Source organism: Harpia harpyja, chromosome 11, assembly GCF_026419915.1.
Source record: "Harpia harpyja isolate bHarHar1 chromosome 11, bHarHar1 primary haplotype, whole genome shotgun sequence".
NCBI classification, from domain to species: Eukaryota; Metazoa; Chordata; class Aves; order Accipitriformes; family Accipitridae; genus Harpia; species Harpia harpyja.
In genome coordinates this window covers 26,534,888-26,562,169 of record NC_068950.1, presented here as the reverse complement: position 1 = coordinate 26,562,169, position 27,282 = coordinate 26,534,888, and the positions used below count along the sequence as shown (strand labels likewise).

General features: G+C 38.5%; 1 protein-coding gene and 1 non-coding gene across 3 annotated transcripts in view; one reads left to right on the top strand and one right to left on the bottom strand.

The window, feature by feature from the left end:
* The window catches only part of BCAR3 (BCAR3 adaptor protein, NSP family member), a 114,791-nt gene extending 88,514 nt beyond the window's left edge, over window positions 1–26,277 (bottom strand). Inside the window, exon 1 of one of the 2 annotated variants that reach the window (XM_052801529.1) lies at window positions 26,170–26,277. The gene's annotated coding sequence lies outside the window, so the exon portion shown is untranslated. Of the gene's footprint in view, window positions 1–11,182; window positions 11,277–26,169 lie in introns of those variants that run through there. The other variant, XM_052801530.1, reaches the window with a different exon arrangement.
* TRNAR-UCU (transfer RNA arginine (anticodon UCU)) lies at window positions 25,997–26,081 on the top strand. The gene is given in 2 exon segments: window positions 25,997–26,033; window positions 26,046–26,081. It is a non-coding gene; the product is annotated as a tRNA-Arg (tRNA).
* Window positions 26,278–27,282: the final 1,005 nt, after the last annotated feature.

Sequence of the window (27,282 nt, the reverse complement as noted above, 5' to 3'; positions counted from 1 at the left end):
CATTTATCTTCCTTACATAACAGAAATGCAACTTTCTCCACTTCATAACACCGATGTATTTTTAATTATTAAGCAGGAGCTCTGAAACAGAAGTAGCCGTTTTTCACACAATCTTATTCAGTGGGGAACATACTGTCACAGATGTTCGGCATAGCAAAAGTATAAATAAGCTTAAAAGACAGTATGTGCAGAGAAAACAAAACAACAAAATCAAAAACCATTTAAAACAAAGACACAGAGACAACCAAAATCTCTGAAAATCCTTACACAATAAACTACCAACAGCTGTGGTGATATCCTGGGGTAATAAGTATCCCTCTATACTTATGTTCTTACCATGCTTTTATAAGCATAAGCTTTTCCTACGAAGAGACTGATACACTTTTGGTCTGATTCCATGCTTGCATTGGATGTTCTTGCATTTCACTTGGAGTGTGGATCTGGCACCAACCTGCTCCACTAGTGCAAATTAGTTCAAAATATTTTGGAAGTGTTGCTTTGCTCTTGCAGACTTTAACAATACTTCCTCTAGCGTATTGGCAATTCCCTATGCCCAGACTAGTGTTGTCCATCCTTCCACTACTGGCCTAACGTTAACACGAATAGTGTACTGTCTATGCTCATTGATTGACAGAAATAGTAAATGTTCATGCTTGATGCAGGTCAGATTTGCCCTGGCAGGTGATCTGACAGCAATCAGGTGATCAAGTATTAATGAACCTAGCATGTCACCAGAAAAGACTAGTACAAATCTCCAAATTCATTCAGTACATGCAACTTAGCAGATATTTTGAAGACTAGGGCTAATTCTAACAGTATTTATGTGATGCAGACTCTAGTTAAATAAATAATTAGAACTAAGATCATCAAGCACTTCAACAGAAAGTGTTGATCACTACAGTCCAGTAAGTCTTTCCTCTTTCTGTATGTCTACGTGGTATTTTGTAGCTAAAGGGGAATTAATTCTACCTGCATCTGAAGCCAATCACAAGCAGCATAATCGTTAGTGCAATGCTGAACTTGAGCCAGTATGAACTGTTGAAAAGACTCCACAGCTGCTTCTCAGCTTGAACAGCCAGAGCCTATAATGCACCCAATGGTAACAGACTGTAAATGCATATGCCATATAATCAGAAATCTGGTTAAAGCTAGCATGCTAAGCTCTCTGTGGGGAGAGGGGATCGAGAGAAAATGAATTACAGGTGTGATTCCAAGCTAAAATTTCACTGTAGACTAATCCAATTTAAAACATTCTAGTCCTGCTCCTTTCAATTCCTCAGCCATATCAACCCAGAAGTTACTTCCTTCCATAGCACCAAGCCTACCGTTTGCACGGTCAAATGCTAAACTGGATATGTGAAATGGTCCTCTTTTACAAAACAAACAGAACAACTGCCGCCCTGCAGAGTGTGCTTTTTTTAAAAATGTGCAGATCCAGGACCACTCAAATAAAGAGCCTATCTCAAGTTCTTTAACTACTAGTTACTACTGCAATAGGTTTCTGAAATGTTTTATCATAGAATAAATAGATTCGTCTTCACCTCTTCTGCCCTGCAGAATGGGAAGCAAATAGCAGGACTGCTGAATTTTTTTTTAAGGCGGCTGCTCATACACACAGAACTCCTGAATCAGGCCCCACAATTTTTTGTTTAATAACAATATGCTTTTTAATTGCCTTCTGCTGCTTGAACTTTTATGGTAAATTTAGGTCTTTCTTTCAAGTTGTTCTACAAATAATGTAACTTTTTTTAAAAGGCTGAGATATTCACATGATCAATTAACTCTAGGAATTGAGTGCTATCTAATCTACCAAATTAGACTTGTGATAAGAATCAAACTGGCAGCAGTAATAATAACAAAATAGAGCACAGGTGTGTGTTTGCTAAATTATGACCAATGGACAAACACATGCTCTCTTTTCAAGTTGTGCTTCATTATGCCCCTATACTGCAGTTTATTGCAGTATAACAGAATAAGGGACTGTTGGCATTCCTCACATACACCAGTGCTAAATCTATCTTTTTAGCTTGAGACACTGATAAAAGTGGTTTGAGCAAACTCAGCTAATTTTACACTGAAATGGACTAAAATAAAAGTCTCAATTTATCTGAGCTTGGTTTCTCCTTTTCTGCAATAGCTTAGCAGTCTTGGGCCTCTCTGCAACCTGCCTTTGCTCTCACCTACATTTATTCTTTCCGCTTGGCTGCTCTAAACTTCTGAACTGTGTAGTTAACAAGAATCGTCTCTTCCTTCCTTCTCTCTGCCTCTCACTCATCCCCATTAGTCTGGTACCCCAAGCTGCAAAGCCATTCCTGGTACATTTCCCTAGCTATCTATGCACTCATTTTTGTTGACTTTTATTTTACAAATTCACGCACAACCCCTAACGTAAGATGAAAAGACACTAGACAAAGCATTTCATATTGATTACTTGGATAACTGTTCCAGTTATGTACTGAATCTCACAAAACCAACAAAAAGAATCCTAGTGACAAAATGTACTTAACGGTAAGATTTAAGAGAACAGGAAAAATGCATTCCTGCTAAGCCGTGGTGCTTTCATTTAACATAAAAGGCCTCTTTTGTAACTTTTTACAGTAAATTAAATTACTCTGAAATAAAAATATTTCTTCCTTATAAAACATAGCAAACTGATATCATAGAAAATGATATTTTGTTAGAAAAATACCTTGTATTATTTCTAAAGCAAGTGAATGGCAAAACCATCTACTGCTTAAGATGTCTGGTTACCTGGCAAAGATAATGAAGCGATAAGAACTGTTTAGGGGTTTAGAGCAGAACATAACCTACTAGCTGCTACCTCCAGATATACTTCATAAAGCTGCGTAATAAGCAATAACAGAAATAATTAACTTTGAAATAAAAAATAATTTAGTTGTAAATTCAACCCCCTCAGAAAGTAAAATCACTTGCTGATTTTTTTTCTTTTTAATCAACTTATAATTACACAGGAAAAGAAAGAGTGCATTTCCTGAAGATGATCTATAATCATAGAATCAATTTAGGTTGGAAAAGACCTTTAAGATCATCGAGTGCAAATAAGCAGGTTTATTACAATAAACTATTGTATTCAGTGAGAATGATCTATAGAGCACCAGGCACAAGGCTGCAACAAATGTAGTTTTAACCTAAATTCTATTTTAATTTTAGATTGATGTTCTCTCCCTCTTCTAAACAGAACGTCTTCGCATACATGACATTTAGGGCTAGAACTCAAAAGACTAGGTAACCTGCATGAGATATAATGCCAATAATAAAAAAAATTCTGAGTATCATTAAAACTTGGGCTAAAAATTGCAACAATTCAGAAAGTGCTTTATGGAGACCTCAGCCATAAAGGGCAGCATGGGTCATAATCTCATCAACCTCCCTAGTAAGTCAATCTGCCTGCAAGAGTTAGATCCTTTGCTTACTAAACTCTAGCATCTGATCGTTTGTGCAAAAAGCAAGAGCTTATTTTTCTGCTACACCTTTGGTCTCAAAGAGCTAGCTAGCTGAAATGTTAAGATACTTGGGTTCTAGCTGGAGAAAACATTGGTGGTGAGGCAGGAATTTCTGTGAATCAACTGAGTTTACTTGCAAAAATGCTACCAGTCATATTTTTGTGAACACAGGGCAAGTCTGATAAACAAAGAACTATTTCCTTTCCCTTTGAAGATACAGTAAAGGCAGTGCCAGGATTCCAAGAGACAGATAAAACACACCACATGTAGATAACTCAAAATGCTGAGCCAGTCTAAACTCGTGATGCCAATTCAAATTTGTTCAAAGTATTTTTGATTAATTTTGCCGTAGCAAACTTCATGTTTTACCAAGTCTGTCTACACAACAGTTATATTGGTCCTTCTGCAGACAGCCCAAAGGATTTCTTTCCTATCCCCCTTCCTGTTTCCCTCTTACTCCTTCATGCAGTGTTGCTGCATTCAAGCCATGAACCACCTTTAAATGAAGGCTGGATTCTACTGATTTCTCAGTTATCACCACTGAGCTTTCCTTACCTGCTGATTTCTGTACTGCAGCATTCCTCATAACAAGCTTCCATCAACACTGTGCAGTGCACTGAGCCTCATCAGAAGGCTCTCCAGCCTAGCCTCACCATATTATGTAGCAATCTCCTGCAATGATACAGCACCAGTGCAGAGACAGGATGATCCATACTGCTGCAGTGTAGGACACCATCAAGTAGACCTTTGGTTCTCAAGTGTAACTTAACAGGAACTCAGCTGTGATTCAGAGCAAAGCTTATTACTTCAGCCAAGCCCTGAATTTGCACCCATATATGAACACCTGCTGAGTGACACAAGTGTGTCTTAGATTGCATTAAAATCCCAACGCACTGCAGGTGAAGCATTGGGCTTCTACCTGCAGTACTACTGTGCCTTTAATTGTGTTATGTCTGTAATCTTGCAATTACCTGATAAACTCCTCATTGCAAATTATATTCTGTATCAAGTACAACCTGAAAGGAGTGCTTGAGAATGAGAAGTTTAACTCATTACACTTTTCCTCTGGTGTGTGTCTGAAAGCTTTATTATTGTCATTAGAAGAGCAAAAGATGACTGAAACAGCTCATTTACATCTCTGCTCAGTAGTAACAGCAGCTCTCCTTTGATATATCTTCCTTCATTTATACTCCACCTACTTCAAAGACATTTGAAGTGTTTACAATACAATAGTAAATCTGCATACAGAAGTAACACAGACTTGCACATCAGCAGGAGTATTCCACAAAAATGAAGCTAAACCAGAACCTAGCTCATCTCCTGTCCTGGAGGGCTTGTTAAATAGACAGTAATGTGAGAAGTTTCCTAAACTGTTTTTGCTAATTCTGATCTTTTTTAATCTTATTGCAGTTTTTCTGAAGTCATACTCTCTCTAGGTATAACTAAACAACTCTATTTTATCCCCCTCCTCAAACCGTCTTGTGCTTTTACTTTTCCCTTTCCCTCTTACAGGTACATAGACTCTTCCCCTTCTAGAGAAGTCTTTCTAAAAGTATTTTCAAAAAGTAGGAAATAAACTTCATATTAATAAGAAAGGCACAGCTAGAGGAATGTGAGATGCTGTAAAGAGGAAGAAAAACAGAAGCTAAAACAGATGAAAAGACATCAAGAAAATTTTAAGAGAGTAAAGAGAATAGAGAACAGGAATCTAGCACAGACCAAAACAAAGATCTGGAAGTCTACAGTGAAGTATGACTAGAGAAAAAACTGAAATGCAAGAATGACTAGAATTTTCCTTGTTTGTTTGTTTGTTTTTTCCCCCACAATTACACAAGGAATACTGCAGTTTTACTAGTGGAAGAGTCTGTAAACATGTTAATTGCTCTAGAAGTAGATCAACACTTGGCTAGATAATAGGTTTCCATTTTTTTTAATAAATAATTTTTCTCCCCATTGTTAAAAAAAATCCATACTTGAATTACATCAGTTGGTATGGTCTTTTGACTGAATCCCTGTAAAGTGATTCCTTCTTCAAGGCAGTTTTTTTCTTAGCTTTATTTTGTCAGGTCTTAAGGGAGAGTTAACAGCAGAGGTGTGGGATTTTTTAAAAATCATTAATATTCTGAACAGTTGTGATGTAGGGTAAGAAAAGGACAGGAAAGTATACTGCTGAAATACAGCTGAGGTTAGGAGAAGCAAATGGATCATAGATTTAAAAATAACAGATCAGTCTAAAATATATCAATCCACTACTTGACAGTGAAATGTAGGATTAATAATCTCCCCATTTTTAATCTTTTAACTGTGTAATGAGACATTGAAGTTTCTGCCACTTTTTCCAGGTTATATTATGTCCACTGTGTCACAAAGCTTCCAATGGATTTTCACCACTTAGCATTTTCCAGAATGATGAGCTATGCCATTTTACAACTGCTTTAAGTAACTGGTTTAAGGTCCTTTGCCAATGCAATAAAGCAGCAGCAAGTTCAGAAAAAGCTGAAGCCATAACAGGATTTTAAGTTTTGTTAGTTGTTTAGAGATAACAGTAAAACAATCAGACTTGATTTCTAAAGAAGAAATCACAAATATATCAGGCCTCAAAGATATGGGTACATAATATCTCTAAGAGACAGGCATCAAACAGAGACGCCAGTGGAAATTAGGGATTCTGGAGTAGGGATCAATATTTCTAAAAATAATTTTGGTATTTAGTATCTAAATATTTATTACTCAAAAGTTCAAAATCCTAGATGTCTCTCATTCTGGAGAAAGTAAGTACTGTTACAGACATCAACATAGTAGATCTCTGACAGAATGGAATATTCAGTTACCATTTTAGAGAACTGATGCAGCTATTCCATGACCAGTGTTACAGTACATTAATAACAACAGCCCTCCCTACAGGTGAGTGTCAGGCTTTTCACACATTCTTCTGTGCCAACTTTGTTGATGCTCCTTAACTCTTCTTCTCAGATTGAGACAATTACCTCAGCTATCGGTCAGTGACATAATGTGCAGAGATGCCCCAGCCTGCTCATACATTCAGTAGAATCATAGTAATATTTTGGGGAACTTTAATGAAAAAAAATCCCCAACTTTATGGTAAGTAATAATAGGTTTTCTTTAAAGTTACTAATAACTATTTACTCTAATATCATCAATTAAGAAGGTTACAAACTATACAGATTATAGCCTTGCCATTTCTTGGATAATTAATTCAAGAAAGAAAATTTGTAAAAGAATTTATTCTATTCTCCCCAAAACTATGTCTAAAAAGTGAATTCTGTCAAAACAGGGTTATATTATTTTCTTAGCAAGCTATCCAGACCTAACAGGAGGTTAATAAATACAAGGCAATTCTGTGACATAATCCAGTTAAAGATAACTGCACTAAAGATCATTCTTTACTACAAAAAATCTCATGTATTCCCACTAACGAATGTTTGAAATGGAGTTTGTTCCTTACTCCATTAACAAATTGTGCACCAGATTAGATGTTTACCCATATTTCTGGATCTGCAAAATTAACTTCACATACAAATCAGTGTACTTATACTGTAAATACACAACTTAAACCAGAACCTATGTGCAATTTCAATGGTCATACTGAAATTATCCCCGCTTGGGTCTACTTATAAATTCAACTTAATTTTTTAAGGAAAGACTTTTAATAATTATGTATAAATTCTTATCAATGTGTCTTATATGTAGTGAACAAAAAAGCCATGATCTGTTCCAAGGAAATTCCTATTTTCTTGATTTGGAACAGTTATATTTGACAGTTATATTTGATAACAATATTTCTCTTCTTAAATGGTATCTGCCTGCATACAAAGTGAGTCCTTTTATTTTAAAAACAAAAACAACCTACAAACGCTCCCCCCCCCCCCCCCAAAAAAAAAAAAAGCAAAACCAAAACCAACTCAAAACAGCCCACAATGCTTTTCAGGCTACTATACCATTTCTATCAGTGTTATGACAATATATCAGACAGCTCTAATTTTAACTGTTTGATCCAAGGACAATACAAAAAGAGACCAACCAAACTGAAAAAAGAAAGACAGTGTACAGAGGAATTGAAATTAAATTATTAAAAATACAGATCTTTTTTCTCATTCTAAGGTACAAAATGTTTGTGACAATGGAGAGCTTCAAAAGCACAACCATGCAATATTCAGTAAATGTTAGCTATTATTCAAAACCACTCAACTTTTACTGCCTCTCCAAAACTACCACTAGGTTCTATAGTTGAAAAAATATTCATGCAACAGGGAACTGCTATAGCAAACCTAATGATAAGGGAATTAGAATTGAAAGTGAGAGCAATGGCCTTTCTTTTCTGGCAGCATAGTTCAAATCCCAAGTGAGACAGTAGGATAAATGAGCCAGAGGGCCTTCATTCATTCTCCAGCAAACAACACACCACAAAAGATCCATACATATGCCAGGAAAATACTCAGCAACAATGAGAAGCCTTGGAAACAGAAATTCTTGACTCGGAGTCTGGTTGAAGGTCACTGCTCTAACACTGCAAAGTTCACTTGATTTGCATTTGATATATTGATATGTAAAGGAATTTCTGAATTGTTTATGATCTTTTATTTCCTGCAAATGATACAAAGATGGAGGCAAATATTAATCTTTTTGATTTTGTAGCTTGGTGGAAGGGGACTAAAAGGAATGCTTCGTATTATTGAAGGAGCTACTGAAAATATAGACAAACTGTTTTCTAATTTGTTAAATTAAAAAGAAAGTGTCTGTATAAAGGAAAACAGTGTCATACTTAAAGTTTCCAGTTTCCACACCAGAACTTCCCTATAAATTAATAACCCTACATCCAATTTGCTAGTTCAGATTCTGCTTAATAGCTTCAGAAAATCACTGTTAGCTAATTAAACATGATGAATTGATGATTTGCTACCCCCCCCTTATTTCAAAACAAACCTGTGCTACGTTGATTTTTTTTTATTCCATGGTGCTTGAATCAAATGAGATTAGACACAGTTAAAAAAGAAGCACTAATCTGATGACACTACTTCAACAAATAAAGCAACAGGCCTTTCATTAAAAATATACAGAAAAGACTCCAACAGTGACTAGATTATTTTCCTTCTTTTCAGAAACCCTTTTATATGACAAAAAGAGTTCTTAGCCTGGCATCTAATTATAATTCCAATCATGTAATCCACTGCAAAGGATTATACGATCTTTGCACAATTTGGAGGTGTAACTTACTGCAAGAACCAATAATGCACTTAGATATGTACCTTCAATGCAACAAATCAGGTAGGTAAGTGTCTAAACGTTGGCACTGGTGATTGCAATCAGCTGCTGGGGCAGAAAAAAAATTATGGGCATGAAATTAATGGTTGCTTTCAAGAATTTTAGACTTAGCAGTTTATTATTTGAACTCTGTTTATTACTGTGTGACCAAAGAGGAAGGCACAAAGAAGCATTTGCTTCTTTATGAGCACTTGATCAAATGCACATGCACACAGACGACATTCACTAATCCGGTCCACCATTATAATGATTGTAAACTGCTGAATGATTTTCCTTGACTCAAGTCTGACAAATAGTGTCTGAGAGTATTCTTTAGCCAGATACATGTATCTTCCCCTAGTTGATTGATGAACTAAAACCAACTTTAGGAATACACTGCAGTTCTTCAACACTAGGGACTATAAGGTATGGTATTCTTTATCTTTTGAAAGTAAAAACAACCTAAAAATATATGTCATTCAGTCAGAGTATCTTATAATTTTTGCCATCCAAGGAACAAAGGCAGAATATCTCATTTCTTGAAGTCAAATTTCTAAGCTCATAAAATGCAAGTGCCTCTATCGATAGTACTTGCATTGTGGTTCCCCTTGTGTCCAAGCTCACTAGCTGCAAGACTTTGAGGAAATGAGCTTGAAGAGAGGAACACGGGTGGATCCCAAAAGTTCCCGCCCTGACAAAAACATCACATAAATAAGGGAACTGTAAAATTAATTGCACCATGAGGTCTTGCCTAAGAATGATTAATGCATTTCGAAGTTCTTACTAACTTCTTTCTTTGCTGAGAGCATGGCATATAGAAATAGAAACCACTGCCTCTGACCCCCACACATAGAACTAAAGCCATGACAAGCAAGACAAGGACATGACATAAATTGCTGCTGTAGCTAAATGAAGTGTATCTGCACACTTGAAAATCTTTGTTTGACAGTGCCAGCCGCTAGTGAGAGGAATGTGTTGCTGTCATTATAAGGAAACCTAGAACCAGGGGCATCCTGGCATTACAGTGTCATGGTGGTGAACATGCAAACAGGAAAAGGCTGAGAGAGATCAAACCAGCAATGTTTAGAAAAGGTATATTATGTATATAACACTATTTTACTAGGAATTTGTGAATCTTGTATTGCAGTTCGGCACCCTCAGGTGTTGACTGGTGGCGAGTTAAAATTCTGAGAAAAAATCCACTCCGTAACATTACTAATTGTGGAGACTCTCCTGATGTACGTAAAGAACAGGTTCCTATTATTCTAAAGCACAAAATTGGAGCTCCAAAAATAAGAAATATGCAGAAGCACTAGAACACAATCCATGTAACTTAATGGCAAGAAATCTTTGTCTGAATATCTAAGAAAATCCTTGTATTTTTGATACAGTTTGGTGAAAGAGTTACTTCTTAAATATCTCTTTGCTTAAAATGAGTTCTTTATCATTAAAAGGTTGTTTGTTTTCAGTTATATATTTGCTAAAAATAAGATCATTACTACTGCAATATTAAAATGAAAACCTCTTTTTAGTATGGCTCGCTGTATCATCCCTCACAAAGAAGCTGATGCTTGTGCCATGACTGCAACATTTTTCCAAGAGCAGAAACAAGTACAGTCATGTGAAACGAGCTCTAAGCATTACCGCTGTATAAGTGGGAAAGCAGACATTACACTGACTGGGTATTACAGCTGCTGTTTTCCTAAGCCTTTTCTACCATACTCCAACACTATTAGATCACAGACATTTACATGCAAACTTGTCTACATAGCATGTTTCAAATCTTTTCAATCCCTCTGTGTCTCTCTCAAAGCAATCATTGAATCTTTTTGTTTGATAGTAAAGTAGACATAAAACTATCAATTACAAAACAAAAATTTATTCAACATAATCCTGTATTTTTCCTCAAGACTCTCCCTTATTTTTTCAAAGGCAGCTGAAAAGGTATGTTAAAATAAGATTTATTTTATCTTTCGAATCATTTAGATTGATAAATTGACAAAAAAACATATAAAGCCAATTCAGATGTCTGAAAAAAATAAAATTGCCCTGAACATTATACAACACGAGAAGAAAGATTCCTTGTATTACTTAACTTGCAAATAGTTAACACATACAATTTTTATGAAAAATGCAGACCATGTAAAATCTTATTATAAACATTTCTCTCTCAGAATTTTACATTATTACAAAGAAGATTTTTACTTGAGAATACCTCTTACTATTATATAATCAAATCTCTTTTAATTCCAAATTTAAAAAAATGAGTACTAGCATACTGAGGAATAACTGCCACAATTAAGATCCAAGATTAAGATCTTTCCAAATTTTAAACCCACAAAAAGTTGGTTTAGAAACATCTGCTAACACACCTAATTATTTGTTATTAACCAGTGAGCACTGTTCATAATGATAAGACGGTACTGATTAAAAAATATACATACAACAGTTCTTACCATAGAAGGAGGTTATCATGGTCTGTTATGTACTCTTAAAATGCAAAAGCTTCTTGGCAAAAGACACACCTTGAGAAGTCCTATGCCCAATCAGCACTCGGACCTGCCTAGGAGACAGCAGCTGATGAATCACAGTGAGGGTAACTGAGCAGTGAGTTTCTTCTTTTTTTTTCCCCTCTAAATCAAGAAGAAGCTGTATACTGTGTTGAGTGAACTTTTTCACACCTTATTTTTAATTATTATTATTACTTTTCTACTAGGTGAAAAATGTGCCAACTATTTGCCAATGAGCCATTATGAAATACAGAAGTTCCTACTTTCAGCTGAGAGTTTTGCAGGCTATTTCTTAAAAAAATATTTCTCATAAAAAATTTCTTCAAAAGAAGTTTACTTATAAACTAGAAGAAAAACTTAAAAAAAAACCCAACCAAACAAAAAACCCCCCAGACAACAACAACAACAAAATTGACATGTTTACATCAGTGTGAAACTATGCACAAGCTCAAAACACCCTCCCACCAGTCCAGAACTCAATAGATTAATAGGGAGAGGTAAACTTATCTACTCCAGGCATCACACTATATTTTATCATGTATTATTATTATTTGATTATGGAAGCCACTTAGGAGTTTCAGTTAGGATCATTCCCCGCTCACCTAGGCTGTGTATCTGCCCTGAAAATATTTATGCTCTCAAAACCTAGATGTATAATTGCATCACTTTGCAATTATTTATCCAAGTGATTTCTTCTTCAGTCACAGGTGTATTAATCCTAACCAGATGACCACTATTTTGAGGAGTTAGTGATCCGCCTAACAGGCGCAGGCCAGTGCTGCGCTGCACGTAGAGCTCGGCTGTCAGACCTGTGCTGTGCAGCGCATTTCCCTTGGCTGCAGCATAAACCTGGCCAGCCAGCTAGCTAGCTGTGACAGAGGAGCCTGCAGGCAGCTCCCACTCAGTACTGGTGATTACATCACCTGTGCGTCCTTGTCTTTATCTAAAAGTGCAGCAAACAGTTCTCAAGTGAACCGGCTTTCTGTTTGATAGTAGAAATGAGAACTAGAATTGTTTTAAGAAAATCCTGTAATAGCTCAAAAGACCAAAATGTTGGATGACCTTTCCACAGACAGGATCTGCCCGGCGTGCTGGGCTCTGATTTGGGACCTGTTTGATACCACAGAACTCAGCATCTGGAAGGACATAAAATTATCTACACTATCCTTTTTCTTTACAGCATTAGCTCCAATAAATGGTATTTTAAGCAATACTTTACAGTGTGAGTGTCTTTCTTACTGGGTCCATAATGAACTGGTATCTCCTGGTGCAAACCAACAGGTTACTAGACTGCCTTTAGGTGTAACTCCAAGGAAGAGAGGTATGATGTCAGGAATGTTAAAATCCGTAAGTTGAAAACTAATGATTTTATCATTTATGTAAATATATTAAAGTTCAGCCACATATGGCTTGCAGGTGTAAATTCCCATGCCAGATATATATCACACAAGCTCTGCCAGCACAGAGATTGTGAAACAACCCGAATTTCTGATTTTACGAAGAAGCAAACTAGTACAGGCTGTTGGGGACAGATTCCATCATGTTGTATTGGGGGTTAGCTGCACACTCACCCCAAGCCTGTTCTGCACTGCAGAAGTGAAGACCCTGAAAGAACAATCTCAAACCAAAGCCAACCCCCTACCAAAGTTTTACTGTCACCATCAACATCACTCTCTTTCTCCGTAGCCCACCCAGGTCTTTACGTTTCTCCTCTGCCCCTTTTGTTCGCCTGGCCCTTCCACTGTACTCTCACATCTTCCAAGGATTCCAGTAACTCCTTTGCCAGGTTCCACTATTCCATTTTAACCCAGTGTGAATGTTACTTGTCCAGCCTGTCTAGAGATACTATTTCTCACACTTTCACCAAACGCTGTTTCACTCTTTTCTCATTCTGATTAGTAACATAAACCACACAACTGTCTCTAGCAGGTAACTGTATTGCTGAAAAACAAGATGCAAAACTGTCAGTCAAAAAATGTAAGGCCTCGCTGTAACTAATACCAATTACATAGCAATTAATACCAAATACAAAAAGTGCCCATTTCCCTTCCAAACTAGCCACGGATAGGATTAATGCTTGAAGGTAAATTAAGAAGCCATATTCCCACTTTTCCACATACAATGGAATACCTTGTCATCACAACACTAACAAAGGCAAGTGATAATTTTGTAGCAAGCTTATTGAATAAAGGCCACTTGTATGAAAATCTGATTGAAATGTCCCTCGACCTCTATTTAGTTATGAACGTCTATGAATATCTCTGTAATTTTGGATGGGGGCTGTGATGGTATTTCTTTTGGCTTTTTCAGACTATTTTTCTGCATACTACACTCTAGTGGTTGCAAATTTGAATATTTACAAATTTAACTACGGTCATGTATTGCAATAATAACAACAACAACAACAACATTATCTCCATGGAGGGTGATGGCAAAAAAGAAGAGATCTTATCAGTGATTCCTATAATTTCCAGAGATCACTGACTCTGGAAGCTGCTTGTTTTGATTTGCTGCAGAAATGACTGGTACCTACCACTAACTTGAATAAACCAAGATAAACTTATACAAATGTATATCACAATTCTGAACACAGGAAATGAATTTTTGGGGTTGTTAAGTCAATCCTTACTGCCTGCCAGCATATTGGAAATAAAAGTAAAGCCCTCTAAAAGAACAAAGGACATTATTTTACTTCAATGCTAGAATTGAGGAAAATTCACTACTGATTTAGAGTGGCAGAGCTAACTCTGCACATTCATCACAAAGAAGCCTTTGTGTCTGCACTGTCTGCACAGAAGAGCCTTTGATGTGCAGCTTTTTGTTTTTTCATACTGTAACTTCTGCAGGGTGATAAGTTGCATTAACTTCAATGACTGGTTTTATGAGACAAAAATTGGAAGGAAGAATATGGAACAACGATTAAGCAAGGATTAGCTATAAAAATCACTTGCTAGTTCCATGTTCTTCCACTACTGCTGTTAAAACAGAGAAAAAAGTTTTACTGATAGATTACAGAAGTAAAGATTCTGAGTTCAGTGTTCTGCTTTTAAGCTAACTGCAAAACAGCAACATGGCATTCACTTACACAATCTCTAAAGGACTTCCAAAACAAATTTACTGTGTTTACAGATACAAAGCTTTTTTTTTTTCCAAACATCTGTCACTGTTGAAGCATTGATCAAACTATAATATTCTATACTGTAATATACCACTATACAATGCAGCTGCCTATTTACGTAGTCATTCTGACAAAGATTCTCAGGAGCAAATTTTAATTTAATTGGTGTATGGGGAACTTTGCTGTTTTCACTTTCCTCAGATACATCTATTACCTTCAAAACATGGTAAATTAAGTCTTGCAACTATAATAGAAATTAGCCAGATTTCAAGTTGGCCAGTACAAGATGGTAAATCTGCCTCAAATAATGAGCATCTTCTATTGCAACCAGCAATAAATTTGGCAGATCTACAGTTCTGAAAATATTAGTCAAACTACATTATATAATCACCTTCATTATACAATTTTCTGGATGGAAAATAAGAAAAAGAAGGATAGAGCAGAACTCCAGCCAGGTAACTCAGAGCTGGCCTGGCTCTGCTAGTGACTAGCAGATGTATTTGACCAAGTCACTTAGCCACGTGTCAGTCTACTTACAACTGGAATGCTGCAGTCTATCTTGTTTTACAAAATGATTTGATATCATGAAATTGAATTTTAAAAGGCTAGAAACTACTAAGAAAGTCACAATCAACGTATACATTCCAGGTAACTGCTATGCTATTTCTAATGCTCATAATCCCAATGACATCTTAGTTTTCCAACTGTGCACAAACTTCCAATTCCTTCTGTTAGCTTGCCATACTGCAAGCATCTATGTACAGGCACTTAAGATAAGCCCCCAGCTGTGCTACATTCACAGAGGAGGAGCGAGATCCTCCCCCACCATAAGGACACCTCTTCACTGATCCCACGTCATCACTTCTCTTTAGATTATGATAACCCTTCCTCAGGAGTATTCTCTCCTATCCAAGCCTCTTCTGCTCACTGAAAGGACTGAAGAGACACCTGGGCCCCTGTAACCTTCACCCTCAGCCCCAGAGCTTCACAGTCCCTCCTGAATGTCCTTCGTGCCCATGCAGATATGCAGCAAAAGTCTAAGGACCAGACAAGCCTTGACAGTCTCTCTGCAGTATCCTGATACCCCAGCACTCAGCAAACATCCCAAAACATCACATGAGGGTAGCAGATGGATGCTTCCATTCCCTACAGATGGAAATCTCCAATACCTATCAGCTGTCTTACTCTTCTTGTTGATGTTTGGTTCAGGCTTAGCTGGCTCTGATGCCTCCCCCGATGGTCTTTGTTCATGCTCACCTCTTCCCAGGGCACCACACTTGTTCTGCAACTGCAGCTCTGCAGGCAGAGAAAGAGACTTCTCTTTTGTTGCCAGGAATAACAAGATTCCAGACCTCTCCATCTTGGGATTGATTTCCTGTTGACCTCCTCTTTCTTCCCTGATGGTACAAAGTCCGCTCACCTCCTCTCAGAGCTCCTTTCCTCAGTCAGCTCCTTAGCCAGAGCCCACCTCCCACAAGGTGGCCACATCACCCCCATGCCCAGGGAGAAGCACTAAACACCTAGACGCTCCCTGAATGGTCCCTCTGAGTAATGCCGTCAATTTTGGTATGGCTCTTAATAGGAATTATTCTATGTGAGAAAATTAATTCCTGCCACGTGGTCACTCAATGTCATATTTGCTTATGCTAGATCTCAAAAGGCTGATGTCCTATGGTATGTGTCATGTATGGGGTCAAGGTACCAGGTAAAGGAATTTGGGAACCTTCCAAATAACAGTGAGCACAACTACCTTGTTTATAATAATGCCATTGGAGGGATACAGAAGTTTCCATTTTTTTCCAGCAAAACCAGATCCATTCTATCAGTACTCACTACCATGCAACAACTTTTTTTTTTTTTTTTTAAATACTTCCCACATAGACCTAAAGAGGATAGACGAGGGTTTGGGGGCAGAAATGTGTTTGGATTTCACTCTTCTTGTGGCATTTTTACATTTAATATATGTACTCTTCAGTATGATAAAAGCTGTTGTTAGAGATCGTTTGATCATTGCACACCTCTTGGCTCTACAAACTGGAGATGTGATAGAAAATTGACAAGATATGTTATTTACTCATAAAAAAATATATATTCGCATAACAAGATTTCACAATAAATTCTTTTGGAAATAAAGGAAAAAAGAAAGACATTTCACATGAAGAGCTGCTTGTGTTCTTTATATTCAGGTCACAGCAACAAGTAGAACTAAGCATTTGGCTGGCAGCCTTTAATTTAATTCTGTTAAAGTGAATTTCCTCACATTTTAATCAGAGAAGAATTTACAGCAGACTGCAACCCAAACAGAATTAAAATCACAGCTTCCACATTTGCCTGTCATTATCAATAACCCACATAGCAAATACTGTCCAGTTATCTTTAAAAAAAAAAAGACATTAAAACTGTTATGTTATTTTTGAAAAATGCATGTAATATAGTAAATACATTTAACTCAATATGTGAAAATTTTTCCTAATCCATGTAGAAAATAGCCAGCTGTAATACAATTGTAAATTCTAAACCAGAATTTTTGACAGTGTTGTGGATAATAATTTATAAAATTTGAAAATTATATTTCGAAGTTAACCCATACGGTAAACATCACCCACTTGTGAATCTGAAACTCCTTTGGTCCCATTTACTCTACTTCCAAAGTATCAAAAAGGTGTACCACTCCTTTTCATCACAGTATCACCTCTGTCATTACACTGACCACAGACCCACTTCTGCTTCATTCATCACATCCACGTCTCGCCTATGCATAACTTCCAGGGTCTCTGTTTGCCCTATGACACAAGATTCAATCTACTCCTGTGCATCTCTGACCTACACTCTAGTATCAATTATATCAGAAAAAAATCTGAAGTCTTCTCTGACTGCTTACTATAAAAATAATTCCAGATTTCTACCTGTATAAAAGAGAATGTTCATTTTCACAAGAAGTAAATCTGAAGTTTCTATAACTCCTGTAAAATGGGATGAGCTTTGTTTCCCACTTGGCAGATAGCATGCAGGGATGCAAGAGGCCTAAGACAGTAGTGATGTCCCAGGAGCCACATCTTTTGGTTCAAAGGAGCTGGAGTATCCACAGATAACTGCTTTGTAGTACAGGCACTTCATCATCTTCCCTGTGCACTGTGTATGTGAACCATGAGCTGCTGAGCACCTTCTCTGCACAATTGTGCCTGTGTAGGGTCAGGTGCTCAGTCACACTCCCTTCACACTTGCCAAGTGGGACTAAAAGAGTGAGAAAGATGAAGAATTTCAGCATAGAGTTACAGGGCTATGGGTACTGACTGAAGGGTTAGTCAATTCCACAGAAATATTATGGAGCTAAAATTCTGCAGAACACCCGAGTTTGGTATCACCCTCACTTTAGCTACAAGAAAATGTGAATGGCTTGCCAAGCCATGCTGCAAGGCTGAGACAAACACATGGTTAGAATTTGGGAATTCCTGGCACCTAGTCCGTTACCTCATATTGCACACTGACTTTAGCTACAAAAGTCAAATTCATAAACTGTGATACAGTTCCATTAAGTGAATATTCAATTAGATAAAGCAAATTTACAAATAAACCTTTAAAATACAATCCACATTTGCTAGTTCTAAAAATCACAGAGGGATAATTTTGCTGAAAATTTCCAGTACAGTAAAATCAACATACATTTGAAAGAGACCTAGTAAAAACTTGTTGGGAGAGGGAGGAGAAGAGTGTATATATAATTCTGGGCTAGATTCCCAGCCTCTGTAATATTTGTAATTAAAAGACTGACAAAAGGACACAATTTTTAAATAGTATTTTTTCTGCAATTAGATCAGAGTCAGTATTCACATGGTATGCTGAGTCAGTCACTCATATTCATAATTGAGTGAAAAGCAAAATTTAATCAAGAATAAAAGCTTTTCATCCTTTTAGAACATGCTTGGCAAGCTCCTTCCAGAAATGGCACTGACTACACACAGCCAACCTTAAGGACACACTTACTACCCGGTGATGATACAAACAGTTGATATGATACTCTGACCCCACAATAACTTTTAGCTGTCAAGAAAAATAGTCCACACAGTACTAGTGCCATACTCTGGGAAATTTAAAAAGAGCAATGAATCCTGTAATATTAAAGTATCCCTCATCAAAGAGACAGGAGTCTGTAGCCATTTATCTTCCTATCCCTATTCAGAGCAGGTCCCAATCAATGCAAATTAAAAGCTTTTTTCCCCTGAAAGAAAGGTAATGACAACACTTAGAGCCTAGATTTATTAACCAGGGACATCTTCAAAGGAAAGGCTGACAAAAATCACCTACATTTTCTCTGTTGAAGCAAGCATCATGCCAACTCTGTCCATTACAAAAAGCGAGGCACTCCGGGCCAAACTGTACTCTTACTTACATTGATATAGCCTTGAAATAACTCCACTGGCTTGGTTTTGTTAGTTCAGATTCAGAATGACTCAAATGAAAGCAGAAGTTAACCCACTGTTTTTAGTTACAAAACATTCCTGTTATCTGCACTGAACCAGATGACTGTGCTGCACCATTGCTTAAACACTGCACATCATTCCCAGAGGATGTGGGTGAGGAGAGAAAGCAAATACTGCATTTAAACAGTGCAGGAGAAGGTATGGATTTTTTTAGATTGTTTCAGGTTCATTACCATTCAAATTGTGTATTCAAATTCTTGCTTTTAATCTGCATACTTGATGATGAGCAAAATTTATATATTAATAATCTCAAAGTACTATACCTTAGCATGTATGCTAGAGAAACATGTCCTGCTCCTCTTATTCCAGAAGTCTTGTATAGTTGCTGTTGGTTTTCTAATACTTGTTTTCTACGTAAACGCCAGCAGCAGCAGCATAATCTTTATCAGTGTCGCAAGTTTATCTGGACAATACAACTGCTTCATCCTTACACAATGAAGAACCAAATAACTGAGCTGAGGAAGCAACTGAATAAACAGGCAACAGGAGAACGCCGTCACCCAATATAGCATTGAGTAAACCCGTACGAAGGAGAAGAGAAACTTGTTGAAAAGCAGCTAAGCCATCTGGGTAGATTCTATTAGATATCTTTTGCTGTTCAGGTTTGATATATTGAAAGTGACAAACAAAATAAGGTACATAATAATAAGGCATTTCCAGCGGAAGTTTTATCTCAAAACTTTAAAGTTACCTTGCAGATGACTAACTTGCACAATAACATGTGGAATAAGAAAGCATCTACTGTCTATACTTTACAGAACAGAAAATGGAGCAGACTGCCTACAGTCACACAACATGGTAGTTGCACAGCTGGAGTAAGAATCCAGGCGTTCAGGATTAAATCACTAGACCACAGATACATACTTTTTCTTCTGAACTGCATAGGAGGAGCTGAGCTATAGTGTCATCTGAAAAGGTTTAAAGGAACAACTCTACTGTGAAAATATTTGTTGGCTTGACGTTAATTTAAAAAAATAAAAGCCCAGATGGTTAAACCTAGATTTCAAAGTGTAAGACAAGAACAAAACTTTGCACTGTCAACTTTGTCTTTGATAATTATTAACCTAAGGATGTAGTCTTTAACACTGCTTTAGCACTTTAGGTAAACTGAGGTGCATTCCCCATAAATTTGAGGATAAACTTGAGACAAAAATAGGTGGTGTTGCTTATCACTTTGTTTGCTCTGAAAATTACAAATAACATAAAAAGAGAGTAGATAAAATTTCATAATACCAAAGAGGCAACCTTAAGATGACGAAGAACAAATGCTTACAGAAAAATAAGGTGAATGAAATCATGTGTCTAGGATTTCACACACACACACACACACAAAAAGTGGAACTAAGTGAAACAGAAATGGAGAGCTGCAACAGAAACAGAAATCCCAACACAGGGAGGCCAAAGATCAAGGGTAGTTATAGTTAAAAAAATTCATTCAAAATGCAACACAGATGAGTACTTTGCACAGAATACAACTTGAGGAAAGTAGACAAAAGGACACTGAAAAGAGCTGCATGAGAAACAGTCTGAGAAATTAGAAACTTGGGCTTATTACCAAACATGAAATGTTAATAAAAAGCAAAAGAAGAACATATTTTCAGAATAACATAGACAGGCTCTCCTTTGGCAACAGAAATGCACAAAAAGTTATGCTTCTGAAATGCAGTGGAATACAAGATGAGTAAATTCAGAACTCTACAGCACCACTGAAAAGATGCTAGCAGCTAATTCTCACTGTGTGAAGCTATAGAACATGGACAAAAAATTTCAGAGTAGAAAAGGCCCACCAACCAAGCAAGAAATAATTCTGCAAAGCAAATTCCCACCGGAAAACAAGCATAAAATTATGAAAAATATTCATAAAATGTGATTTTAAGAATAACAAAAAGGGAGCTTTTTAAGACTAGCTTTATATAGTGAAAGGGAGGCATCACTTTGAATGTTTTTGAAGGATGTTTGACACAAATCTTACGCATTTCTGAAACAAAATTTGATACCCTCTGATGAAAAAACAGATCCAATTAACAACAGAAAACGTTGAAATTGTCTTGAAACAGACTCCCATCCCTCTGGAAGTCAGATGTACTCCACTTTTGGCAAGAGGCACTAGCTGGGACTTCTCCAAACGTCCTATCGCAGAGCTCAGAGAGATTCCACATGACTCTGCATAGGTTTGGCACTAAGAGGGAACACCCCTGAAGTAAATGTTTGTCAAGCATTTGCTGCTTCAATCCTCCAGGAAGAAAAAATAAAAAAATCTGGATGTGTGATTACTGAAATTGATTTCTGGAAGTGTTGAGGATCTCCTGCAAGGTGCTAATGCTCCAATTATTTTCAGTGAAAACAGTCAATAGCAATATCGCAAAGGACGTCAATGGGAATTAAGGATGAAAAACACTTTGTAGTCATGATTTTCATCCTTGTGTGATATGAAGAAATCACTCTTGACCATGACTGCAATAATCTGCATTTATTAAAAATATTCCTTTGACCATCAGTCTGTACCACTGCAGTGAATGGCCTCCAGATGTACATATTCAGGAAGCAGGAAAAACATGGGGAAAAACCCTCACAAAACCAAAGTCACTGTAGACACCTGGTTTTATGTACTTTGCTTTCTGAAGAAAATATAACAATAAATATAGAAATAAAATAATAATAACATAGAAATAAAGAATAAACCAATACAAAATTAATAACAGATGTGTGGTACATAAATACATTACATAATAAAACTGTAAATATGAATGATTAAAATATAATTTTGCATTAATTCCAAAAGAAGATATTAGAAGGAATTTGAGCAAATAAGAATGAAGTGCTAGAGATACCAGTTCCTAGGCTCTTCACCAATTGCATCATCACAGAAAACAATGACTGTACACCAGGTATTTAAAAATTACTATTTAAAAATTACTTATGCAACATGAGGAAAGGGGTTCAAACTTTTCCATCAAAAGACTCTATTCATCTCACAGCTAGCTCTGCAGCATCTGATCTGTTAATAGAGCTACACAGAATTAACATTGTCTGTAGAATTAACATTGTACTCCCTTGTAGGAGTGATTTGGCATGATTGCTCATGTCCCCCCAACTCCTCAAGACACTGCCCTTGGGAATTACTCCCACCTACCCAAATATACTTGAGAGGACAGAACACGTATTAGTCCAACAACAGCCATAAATGAGATAACTGGAAGAGGTTCCTAACAGCAGTCTTCCTGCTGGTAGCCTGACAAAGAGGGGTAATTCTCCAATGCCCTGATAGTCACATGGAGTTTACAGCCCCCACTGAGAAAAAGGCAGAGATGCAGAAGCATCTACAACATGAAGCATTTATCTTCATGTTAAGAAATTAAAAAAAAAAAACAAAAAACCAAATTGTAAATTACCAAAAGAAACCCTCCCTGAAAGAGTCCTTTTCAGTATCCTCATGCCCTGTGCATGCCAGCATTCTTCCTGCTAGTTCGAAGAGTGCTTTCTCTTGTTGCACTACACAGATGAATCATTGTAGCAGTAGGGTTTTAATAATCCCCACTTCAATGGAGAGAAAACCAAGAACCTGAAACATACAGATTGTGTAAGGGTTCCATTTAGGTAATCTATACATGACAACCTCTTTGTCTGCAGCCTTTTATGACCTCTTGCTCTCAACAAGTGTATTTACTATAAAGGTTCTTAGAGAAAGATGATGGTACTCCCAACAAACATCTGTGGAAGTTCTGTAAATTGCAAATTGCCTTTTTAATAAATTCACTGAAGCTCAAACGTTACCAAAATTAACTGGATAGACAGTACATAGTGTTTTTTTTTTTCATAATGACAGAAATTGATGCTGAAACCCAAGTTGTAAAAGTGTCTCAAAGAACACTTCCATTTCATAATTAATTTCTAGAATTTTTTTTCTTAATCAATGGAAGAGTGCTATAGGACGGTGCTATTCTTGGCCTGCCATTGATGCACTTGCTGTCTTGTGACAAGGTATTCCTACCTCGGTTTATCCTCCTATTTAAAATTAGCAAAATGGCACCTAGCTGAGTTCAGCAAAAATTTTCTAAGTGCCAGTAACTAAAACCAGTACCAACTGTAGTCCAGGAAACTTCTACTCCCTGAAACAGAGCATAAAGTTTAAGAGGAGCCAGCCTGCAACAGAAGTGGACTTCAGCCGGTCCCAGAAAAGGGAAAGTCCAAAGGACCGATCCAGGTCCAGGTGCCAGCAAAGGTTAATCTGATCTGCCGGTTTTGCCTAACATACCACATTTCGTCAGTTCATGAACCAAGAACTGTCCTGTTTCTCATGCAGCAGCTCCATCTGCTGTCCAAAAGCAAAGGTGGACTTTGCATTGGGACTACATTTACAGAATAAAAAAGGAAACTGACTTGAATAATTTGAAATATCTCTGGAAAATTTTCAAACACTTCCCCAGTCAGTCCTCCTGTATGAACAGAACCAACAGCCAGCCTTTACCTACCTGTGTAAACCAACTAACCAAAAGGAAAATATGAGAGAAAATAACAATCATAAATGTCAGGATTCTTCACTCGTACACCTTCAGAACTAGTCTTCTCACAGCAAACTCTGATTCTTCATTATCTGCAGTCATTTAGTGCTGTGCTGTCCAAAGGTACCATGTTACCAAATCACATTGGTGAGGTACTGACACTTACTTCACCCCACAATAAATGTGTCCAGGTATTCTCAACTACAAGATGTTTATGGCATTTCTCAGTTACTTAAAAGTAGTTTATTTGAGTTGCACAAACATACATTTAAAAGCTTATTATTCTGAAGATCAACTCAGTTCTTAAAAACAAAAGTTTTGTTTCTTTTATGCAGTGGAGGGCCTTGAGGACTCAAATTAAACTTGCCACACTTGCATTCATTTGCCAGGAGCACTATGAAGAGTCCTGTCCATAACAGAACAGCTGTGGCAAGACCATATGGGCCCTGAGCTTGTAAATTCAACCAGACCTGCTCTGAATCTTGTACAACTTAGTGATCCTTGGTCTGTGTTTACAACTGCTCTGGCTCCACAAGAGTTTGTTAGCTTGGGGGGTGTACCTCCAATATCATACTTGCTGTTATGTTCAGTAGTAAATACTGAACCCTCCCAGTAATCTCCCCCCTCCCCCCAGTTTCTGGGCAGCAATTGCAGGAGCTATTTAATAATCAGCCAGCTCATGAGCTTTGGCTCACTGCTGACCACAGGTGCACACTAGCTGCCTTCATGGGAATCACAAAGCGTACTACCAGTGTGCCTTCATTACCTGAGTCACCTTGGTTATTCATTACACCCGGTATCTCAGCCCTTGATGCAATGGCTAGTGGATTGTGTATCCTTATCTGCTTATTTTACATCAATTTGATTAGCTTCCTGGTTCCTCAGATTTTAGGGTGCACTTATTTTCACATTTTTCTCCACTCTTACGGATACTGATACTTTTAAACTATCATGAAGTGAAACATGAGATTCTCACAAAACCGTTTTACTGCACAACCTAGGCCATGGCACTACAGAGCAGATCTCCTTCCAGCCCTGCCCGCTCGGGTCCCAGCTCACTCTCCTGGGCCCTCCAGTGCGACCTGGTGCCTGGCAGCCCCACGCCCACTCCCCGAGCCTGGCGGGGCAGCCATGGGATTGCCGAGCCAAGGAGTCACTCCAGAAGCAGAAAGCCATAGGCTTAGAATTCAGTTTTGGGGAGGGTTAAAGAAAGAATAACCTCATACTTTTGGGGTTTCTAATATGCCTACTCTTGTTTTAAAAAAATAACATCAAAGACTGGTTTCAGACCATAATTAACAGCTTTTAAGGGAAAAATCTTGTTTTACTGAATCCACTGGGGGTTTTACTGTGATTTTAGAAGAGATACAGTTCAGTCATTGCTCCCTTTAATGGATTTAGCAATAGGCATTCACCGTACTTGGAACAATGATCCAAGTATACTGTAATGTTTTCACCCACAGTGAAACTATTGTCATGTAATAGAATATTATTTCCCTAATTTATTTTCTTTTTTGTTCTTTCCATTTACAAGAGTTTTTTGTAACGTCTCCAAAATATTCTCAGTCACTAATTTCTAGGTGTGATTCCCACATCCTATTTCTCTCCCTGTTGACTCATGGCAAGTTGCTGCAGTGTCTAGCAGAGATTGCACGGACGCTTTTTTACCGGTCACCTATGTGTTGTCTTTCAGATTCTCACACAGGGGGTTGTCTCATGTGGCACTGAAAAGCCAGCAAAACACTGCAGTGTGCATGGCATGCCCTGTAAACATAACCACAGTTGTCTAGATTCCCTTAATTCAGATGCTATTGTTTAAAAAGAAAAACAAAACCTCCATGTTTAGACTGTCCCTAAGAACCTACAATGCTGGAAATCACCAATGTTAAAATAACTTGGTTCCAAATAACCTTGGAACTGACCCTGTGTAGTTTCCATATCTTTGATGCTATGACTGAAAGGTTTGAGGATTTTTTTTTGTCTGAAATGTTCACGTTTCCTCCAGAAGTGGAGGGCTGTTAAAAGCACGTTATAAATAATTGCCATATGAGAAATGTTCGTATTTGTTAGAGCAAAATCATTTGACCTAATTCATCAATGTATCACCTTCATCTGTGTAAAAAGACAAAATCCTATAAAGACTTCTCTATGCAAATTCATGGACGTTTGGAGGAACAGTTCCCCAATATAAGGCAATTGTGGAATATAATTACATTCACCCAAACATAAGGATTAATATTGAAAACGCCCAAAGGGGATGACGACAAATATTTTATACCGATTGCTGATGAACTTAAAAAGAGTCAGTCTTCCACAAGAAATAACGACGCATCCCTACGGCGAGCGCTAACGGGGAGCGGTGGGCCCCGCCCAGGACCCGGCCGTAGGCAGCGCCCCAGCGGCACGTAGAGGCGGCCTCGAGACTCCCTTACACAGCGGCTTATGAGACTAAGCCTATTCATACTGGTTAAAAAGAAAAAAGAGGAAAAAAAAGAAAAAAGATAAAGTATTCGCGGCTAACGCGTGGAGCAGTTATCCCGAAGCCCGCCCACGGCCCCGCCGCAGCCCGGCTCCCTCCCGAAGGGCCGCGGCCGCCGGGCGCCGGCCGAGGAGCGTCGCGCGCAGCCTCTATGGGCGGCGTGCAAAAACTCCAACAGGTGGCTCCGTGGCGCAATGGATAGCGCATTGGACTTCTAGAGGGTGAAGGGATTCAAAGGTTCCGGGTTCGAGTCCCGGCGGAGTCGTGGCAGCCGTTTTTTTTTTTCCCCCGCCCTCCCCCCCGCTTCCCCTTTTGTCTGAAACGTTCCTACCCCGCGCTCTCCCGCCCCTTACCTCACCGCCGGAGCAATGCGGTGGACCGACCTGGCGCTTCCCGGCTGCCTGCTCCCGTCAGCAAGGCTCTCTGGGGCCGCCTTCCGGCGTGCCGGACGGAGAACGGGGAAGGCTGGGAGCGGGCGGAGGCGACGGCACCAGCCTCCGTCGAGGGCGGCAGCCGACGGGCCGTCTCCGCTTGAACCTCCGCTAGGCCCCAGGGACGTTAAGATGCTTCACCGCCAGCGAGAAAGGTGGAGGGCCGAGGACGGACGCCGCGGCGAGCGGCCGTCTGCCTCCAAGCCAGCGGGAGAAGGGCTCGCCTCCTCCCCGTCCCCTCGTCTGCCCTCAGGCGACGACCGCCGCCCGCCCGCCCGCTGGCGGCGAGGGAGCGCCGAGGGGAGCGGCGCCCGCCGCAGCCCGCCCCGGCGGTCAGCCGCCTGCAGCGGCGGGAAGGAGGGCAGGCGCCTGGCGGCCGGCGCTCCGCTTCCCCACGACACAAGTTTTTTAAAAATACGTACGAAAGAAAAGCCACCCGGCAAACCCCTGCAACAGCAACAACTCTGGCAAATGTGTCAGTACCTGCAGACCGGCCTGGTTATGCTGTCAGCTCTCTAGACAGTCTTCGGAAAGTAATTTTACCAGAAAAAGACCGTCTTTCCTGGAGGCACTTCAGTGATGGGCCACGATACCTTTCTGGTTAAAGTTATTTTCAAGCAATGGAACAAGCCCACAAAACGCAGCAGACAAAATTGAAGCATTTAACGCTTGAATTAATACCATCTTTTCTACCTGACTTACACATACCTACAGCTAGAGGAGCCGTTTTAATAGCAGCAATCAAATAAAAAACCTGGGTGGTAAAACAAAACAGTAGCAGCATTAACCAAGCCTTCTTGATTTTGCTCAGGATTGACTAAATTATAAATTTGTCTGATTATTTTATTCATGAATTACTTTATTCAATTTGTGGGTTTTTTTGAGAAATTATTTTTAATCCTGCATGTGTGACTACAGCCGCTTTTTCAAACTGTACTGTTTATTTAAAAACAAAGGAAAAATCCACATAACTGAAAATGAAAGTCAAGAACATTAACCATCACTGTTTTGCAGCAAAGTAACTCACTCAAGACC